This window comes from Hyperoodon ampullatus (genome assembly GCF_949752795.1).
Source record: "Hyperoodon ampullatus genome assembly, chromosome: 4".
NCBI lineage: Eukaryota > Metazoa > Chordata > Mammalia > Artiodactyla > Ziphiidae > Hyperoodon > Hyperoodon ampullatus.
This window is the reverse complement of record NC_136917.1, coordinates 141,899,460-141,907,626: the sequence shown is the minus strand read 5'-3', so window position 1 is coordinate 141,907,626 and position 8,167 is coordinate 141,899,460. Positions and strand designations below refer to the sequence as shown.

Here is an 8,167-nt window from a genome sequence, read left to right as displayed (position 1 = left end):
AAGTAGCTTGAGGTATAATGTGGTAGATGTGATAGTGGGCAAAAATTAGACAATTGATTTTAATTCCCAACTCTGGCATTTACTCATAGTAAGATAATTGGAGTGACTTGACTTCTTGGATTTTAGTGTAGTGCCTGACACATGGTAGGTATTTGATGAGTTCTGTTGAATTAAAAATAAATATATGGACTTCAATTTACTCATCTGCAAAATGGTGTTAAAAACATCTTATACCGACAGGGAGGAGTCAAGATGGCAGAATAGGAGGATGCTGAATTCGTCTCTCCTCACAAGTACATCAGAGGGAGGGGATATATGTATACATATAATAGATTCACTTCATTGTACAGCAGAAACTAACACAACATTGTAAAGCAACTATATCCCAATTTTTTAAAAAAAGAATACATCTACAAATGGAAGAATTCTCACAGAACACCTGCTGAACATTAGAGGAAGACTTTGGACCCCTAAAAGGACAAGAAAAATCCCCTCACGACTGGGTAAGACAAAAGAAGAGAGGAATCAAAAAAGGGACCAGTACCCCTGGTGGGAAGCCAAAGGTAAGGAGAGGTTCCTGCACTCAGTAAAACACCCTCATGGTGGGGAAATCAGCTGAGACAGAAAGGGACCTTCAGAGGATCAAAGGGGAATGCAGCAGACCATCTGTGGAAGGCAGGAAAAAGTAAGAGCTGTGTGCATGGTCTACAACACAGCTCTGCACATCCCAGCCCGAGTCGTGTGTCTCCTGGTGCAGAGCAGGGCTGGGTGCTGGAAAGTGGGGTTTGGAGCATGGACCCAGGGAGGGGACAACTGTTGGCTGTGAAAGGGACAGGAGTAAGGAGCTCCACAACCGGAAAAATTTGCAGAAGCCTGGGACACCATGGAAGCAAGAAGTCCTTGTTGAGTGACACACAAGGGGTGGGGCTGCCATTGCAACCTCCTTTCCCACCCAACTGTTTTGGCCTCCATGGGCACTGGGAGGAGCATCCATCTGAGCAGGTTCACCTGCCTCTCAATCCAAGGCCTCCTCTCCCTGCATAGGCTCCAAGTTCCTGAGCGCTGCCTATGCCAAAGCCTCCTCGGGAATCAGCCCTGGGTGCCCCTGCCTGAGATGGGAATCTGCCAGTGCTGGCAGGGGCTGAGTGCTAAAGTGTGGGGTTAAGAGAGCATATCTGGGGAAAGGACCACTGTTGGCTGCGTGGATACAACAGGGGACAGGAGTGAGGGGCTCTGAGGCCGGGAATGCCCCTAGAGGAAGTGTAGTCTGCCTAGGAAATGAGGTGCCATTGTTGAGTGGTGCTCAAAGGGCAGGGCCGCCACTGCCCCCACATGCCAGCCCCTGCTTCTGCAGCAATGGGAGGGACTCCCACCAGAGTGACTGCATCCCAGTCTGTTGCAACTGCCTGTTGGTCTCTGCTGGCACAGACACTTCACACACAACCCAGTTGTGGCTGCCATACCCCTCCCTGGCCTGAGTGAGTAAGTGTGCTCCAATCAAGTGTGGCTTTTGCCCCCTCTTGCCTTGGCAGGGAATAGATGCTGGAGGGTGGCACACATGCAAAGGTGGGGCCAAAACCAAAGCTGAGCCTCAGTGGTGGTGTGACTAAAGAGGAGGAAATCACTCCATGCAGCTGCACAAGCCGTGGATTAAACACCCATGATCAGCTTGGTAAATCCCGCGTCTGTGGAATACCTGAATAGACAATGAGTGTTCCCACAACAGAGACCTGTCTAGCTTTAAAAGCAGTGGATTTTGGGGGCAAGTACACACGGAAGCTGGGCCAGGTCGGAGCCTGAGCTGCCCCTATGGAGCCCACAGAGGGTCGAGACCTACCTAGAGGTATTTGAGGACCTCCTGGGGAGGTGGATTTGGGCTGTGGCTCACTGTGGGAGCAAGGACGCTGACAGCAGAGGCCCCAGGAAATATTCTTATCACTATTATTCTTTTTTGTTTGTTTCATTTTATTCAGTTTTTGTTGTTTTTATTATGTTTTATATTTTATTTTTTAATATTTTAAAATTTTTTCTATTTTTACTTTACTTTTTTGTTGTTTTGTGTTTTTTTTCCTGTTTTTGTTCTTTTTTTGGTCATTTTGTGTGTTTGTTTTATAGTTTCTTTGCCTTTTATTTAGTTTGCTTTCTTTTTTTGTTTAGTTTTTTATTTTTGTTTTTGTTAAATTAGTCTTTGATGGTTTTCATTTTTGAGCTCTTTTGTTTGTTCTCCTGTTTTTTTGTTTTCTTTGTCTTTTTTTGTCTGTTTCTTTGTTTTTGTTTTTATCATTTGTCTTGGGTTTTGTTTTCCTTTTTTGTGTTGTTTTGCTGTTTGTTTTTGTTTTTGTCATTTGTATTGGGTTCTGTTTATCTGTTTGTTTTCTTTTCCTTTTTTTTCTCTTTTTTCTCTGGACACACTGTGAAGCTTGTGGGTTCTTGGTTCCCTGCCAGGGGTCAGGCTTAGGCATCCAGGGTAGGAATGCCAAGTCCAGGATGCTGGACCACCAGAGAATTCCTAGTACCAGGAAATATTAATCAGTGTGTGCTCTCCTGGAGATATCCATCTGACACCAAGACCCAGCTCCACCCAACTGCATGCAGGCTCCAGTGCTGGACACCTCACACCAACCAACAGGACAGGAACACAACCCCACCCATCAGTGGAAAGGCTGCCAAAAGTTGTACTAAGCTCACAGAAACACCAAAACGCACCAACTGATGTGGTCCAGCCCATCAGAAGGAAAAGACTAAGCTCCACCCACCAGAGCACAGGCACCAATCCCTCCCACCAGGAAGCCTACACAAGCACCTGGACCAACTTCATCCACCAGGGAGCAGACAACAGAAGCAAGAGGAACTACAACACTGTAGCCTGCCAAAAGGAGACCACAAACACATTACGTTAGACAAAATGAAACGACATTGAAATATGTTGCAGACGAAGGAGCAAGGTAAAAACTCACAACACCAAATAAATGAAGAGGAAATAGGCAATCTACCTAAAAAAGAATTCAGAGTAATGATAGTAAATATGATCCAAGATCTTGGAAATAAAATGGAGGCATGGATTGAGAAGATACAATAAATGTTTAACAAGGACATAGAAGAACTAAAGAACAATCAGTGATGAAGAACACAATAACAGAAATGAAAAATACATTAGAGTAATCAGCAGCAGAATAACTGAGGCAGAAGATGGGTAAGTGAGCTGGAAGACAGAATGGTGAAATTCACTGCTGCAGAGCAGAATAAAGAAAACAGAATGAAAAGAAATGAGGAGAGTCTCAGAGATCTCTGGGACAACATTAAATGCACCAACATTTGAATTATAGGGGTTCCAGAAGAAGAGAAAGATAAGGGTCTGAGAAAATATTTGAAGAGATTATAGTTGAAAACTTCCCTAACATGGGAGAGGAAATAGTCACCCAAATCCAGGAAGTGAAGAAAGTCCCATACAGGATAAACCCAAGAAGAAAAACGCCTAGACACATATTAATCAAATTAACAAAAATTAAATACAAAGAAAAAATATTAAGAGCAACAAGGGAAAAGCAACAAATAACATACAAGAGAATCTCCAGAAGGTTACCAGCAGATTTTTCAGCAGAAACTCTGCAGGCTAGAAGTGAATGTCAGGATATATTTAAAGTGATGATAAGGAAAAACTTACAATCAAGATTACTCTACCTAGCAAGGATCTCATTCAGATTTGACAGAGAAATCAAAAGCTTTACAGACAAGCAAAAGCTATGAGAATTCAGCACCACCAAACCAGCTTTACAATAAATGCTAAAGGAACTTCTCTAGGTAGAAAACACAAGAGAAGAAAAAGACCCACAAAAACAAACCCAAAACAATTAAGAAAATGGTAATAGGAAAAAACATATGGATAATTACCTTAAATGTAAATGGATTAAGTGCTCCAACCAAAAGACATAGACTGGCTGAATGGATACAAAAACAAGACCCATATATATGCTGTCTACAAGAGACCCATTTCAGACCTAAGGACACATACAGACTGAAAGTGAGGGGATGGAAAAAGATATTCCATGCAAATGGAAATCAAAAGAAAGCTGGAGTAGCCATACTCATATTAGAAAAAAATTGACATTAAAATAAAGAATGTTAAAAGAGACAAGGAAGTACACTGCATAATGATCAAGGGATCAATACTAGAAGAAGGTATAACAATTGTAAATATTTATGCACCTAACTTAGGAGCACCACAATACATAAGGCAAATGCTAACAGCCATAAAATGGGAAATTGACAGTAACACAATTATAGTAGGGGACTTTAACACCCCACTTTCAACAATGGACAGATCATCCAGATAGAAAATTAATAAGGAAACACAAGCTTTAAATGACACATTAGCCCAGATGGACTTAATTTACATTTACAGGACATTCCATCCTAAAACAAAAGTATACACTTTCTTCTCCAGTGAACATGGAACATTCTCCAGGATACATCATATCTTGGGTCACAAATGAAGCCTCAATAAATTTAAGAAAATTGAAATCATAACAAGCATCTTTTCCAACCACAACACTATGAAATTAAAATAAATTACAGAAAAAAACTGTAAAAAAACACAAACACATGGAGGCTAAACCATACATTACTAAATAACCAAAAGATCACTGAAGAAATCAAAGAGAAAAAAAAAAATACCTTGAGACAAATGACAATGAAAACACGATGATCCAAAACCTATGGGATGCAGCAGGAGCAGTTCTAAGAGGGAAGTTTATAGCAATACAAACCTACCTCAAGAAACAAGAAATATCTCAAATAAACAACCTAACCTTACACCTAAAGCAACTAAGGAAAAAAGAAGAAGAAGAAAAACAAAAACCCCTAAAGTTTGTATAAGGAAAGAAATCATAAAGATCAGAGCAGAAATAAATGAAATAGAAATGAAGAAAACAATAGCAAAGATCAATAAAACTAAAAGCTACTTCATTGAGAAGACAAACAAAATTGAGTCTTTAGCCAGACTCATCAAGAAAAAAAGGGAGAGGACTCAAATCCATAAAATTAGAAATGAAAAAGGAGAAGTTACAACTGACTCCACAGAAATACAAAGGATCATAAGAAACTACCACAAGCAACTATATGCCAATAAAATGGACAACCTGGAAAAATTGGACAAATTCTTAGGAAAGTACAGCCTTCCAAGACTGAACCAGCAAGAAATAGAAAAGATGAATAGACGAATCACAAGTAATGAAATTGAAACTGAGGTTAAATCTTCCAACAAATAAAAGTCCAGGACCAGATGGCTTCACAGGCAAATTCTATTAAACTTTTAGAGAAGAGCTAACACCCATTCTTCTCAAACTCTTCCAAAAAATCACAGAGGGAGGAACACTCCCAAGCTCATTCTATAAGGCTGCCATCACCCTGATACCAAAACCAGACAAAGATATCACAAAAAAGGAAATTACAGGCCAATATCACTGATGAACATAGACACAAAAATCCTCAACAAAATATTAGCAAACAGAATCCAACAACACATTAAAAGGATCATACACCATGATCAAGTGGGGTTTATCCCAAGGATGCAAGGATTCTTCAATATATGCAAATCAATCAATGTGATACACCATATTAACAAATTGAAGGATAAAAACCATATGGTCATCTCAATAAATGCAGAAAAAGCTTTTGACAAAATTCAACACCAATTTATGATAAAAACTCTCCAGAAAGTGAGCATAGAGGGAAACTACCTCAATATAATAAAGGCCATATACAAAAAAACCACAGCAAACATCATTCTCAATGGTGAAAAACTGAAACCATTTCCACTAAGATCAGGAACAAACAAGGGTGTCCACTCTTGCCACTATTATTCAACATAGTTTTGGAAGTTTTAGCCACAACAATCAGAGAAGAAAAAGAAATAAAAGGAATACAAATTGGAAAACAAGAAGTAAAACTGTCACTGTTTGCAGATGACATGATACTATACATAGAGAATGCTAAAGATGCCAACAGAAAACTACTAGAGCTAATCGATGAATTTAGTAAAGTTGCAGGATACAAAATTAATACAGAGTAATCCCTTGAATTCCTATACACTAACAATGAAAGATCAGAAAAAGAAATTAAGGAAACACTCCCATTTACCATTGCAACAAAAAGAATAAAATACCTAGGAATAAACCTACCTAAGGAGGCAAAAGACCTGTATGCAGAAAACTATAAGACACTGATGAAAGAAATTAAAGATGACACAAACAGATGGAGAGATATACCATGTTCTTGGATTGGAAGAATCAACATTGTGAAAATGACTCTACTACCCAAAGCAATCTACAGATTCAGTGCAATCCCTATCAAATTACCAATGGCATTTTTCACAGAAGTAGAACAAAAAATTTTACTATTTGTATGGAAACACAAAAAACCCTGAATAGCCAAAGCAATCTTGAGAAAGAAAAATGGAGCTAGAGGAATAAGACTCCCTGACTTGAGACTATACTAAAAAGGTACTGTAATCAAGACAGTATGGTACTGGCACAAAAACAGAAATATAGATCCGTGGAACCCACCACCTATGGTCACCCAATCTATGAAAAAGGAGGCAAGAATACACAATGGAGAAAAGACAGTCTCTTCAATAAGAGGTTCTGGGAAAACTGGACAGCTACATGTAAAAGAATGCAACACCATACACAAAAATAAACTCAAATTGGATTAAAGGCCTAAATGTAAAGCCAGACACTGTAAAACTCTTGGAGGAAAAATAGGCAGAGCACTTTTTGATATAAATCACAGCAAGAGCTTTTGTGACCCACCTCCTAGAGTAATGAAAATAAAAAACAAACATAAACTAATGAGACCTAATGAAAGTTAAAATCTTTTGCACAACAAAGGAAACCATAAGCAAGATGAAAAGACACCCCTCAGAATGGGAGACAATATTTGCAAATGAAGCAACTGACAAGGGATTAATCTCCAATGTATAGAAAAAGCTCATGCACCTCAATATCAAAAAAACAAACAATCCAATCAAAAAATTGGCAGAAGACCTAAATAGACATTTCTCCAAAGAAGACATACAGATGGCCAAGAGATACATGATAAGTTGCTCAACATCACTAATCATTAGAGAAATGAAAATCAAAACTACAATGAGGTATCACCTCATGCCAGTCAGAATGGCCATCATAAAAAATACCTACAAACAGCAAATGTTGGAGAGGGCATGGAGAAAAGGGAGCCCTCTTACACTGTTGGTGGGAATGTAAATTGATATAGCCACTGTGGAGAACAGTATGGTTCCTTAAACAACTAAAAATAGAACTACCATATAACACAGCAATCCCACTACTGGGCATATACCCAGAGAAAACCATAATTCAAAAAGACACATGCACCCCAATGTTCATTGCAGCATTATTTACAATAGCCAGGTCATGGAAGCAACCTAAATGTCCATCAACAGAGCAATGGATAAAGAAGATGTGGTACGTATATACAATGGAATATTACTCAGCCATAAAAGAGAATGAAATTGGATCATTTTTAGAGATGTGGATGGACCCAGAGACTGTCATACAGAGTGAAGTAAGTCAGAAAGAGAAAACAAATATGGTATATTAATGCATACTTGTGGAATCTAGAAAAATGGTAATGATGATCTTATTTGCAAAGCAGTAATAGAGACAGAGATGTAGAGAACAAAGGTATGAATACCAAGGGGGAAACGGGGGGTGAGATGAATTGGCAGATTGGAATTGACATATATACACTACTATGCATAAAATAGATAACTAATGGGAACCTACTGTATAGCATAGGAAACTCTATTTGGTGCTCTGTGTGACCTAAATGGGAAGGAAATCCAAAAAAGAGGGGATATACATATATGTATGGCTGATTCACTTTGTTGTACAGCAGAAACTGACACAGCAGCGTAAACAAACTATACTCCAGTTAAAAAAAAAAACAATGAAAGGAAGGCAAGCAGAAATCTTGGGGGAAAGCTTGTAGATGGAACAGCTTGTGCAAAGGGCCTGGGGTAAGAGTGTGGTCAGCCTGTGTTCGAGGAACAGTGAGGAGGCATTATGAGCTGAATTGAATGAGGACAGGGGAGAATAACAGGGGATGAAGGCAGAAAAATAATGAGGTGTCTTGTAGGTCAGTGGACAGA

At 39.1% G+C, this 8,167-nt stretch overlaps 1 protein-coding gene across 1 annotated transcript in view; it reads right to left on the bottom strand.

Annotated features, from left to right (window-relative positions):
• C6 (complement C6) overlaps positions 1-8,167 on the bottom strand; it is a gene marked incomplete at both ends in the record, with an annotated part of 75,862 nt that overhangs the window by 46,231 nt on the left and 21,464 nt on the right. The window lies entirely within an intron of this gene.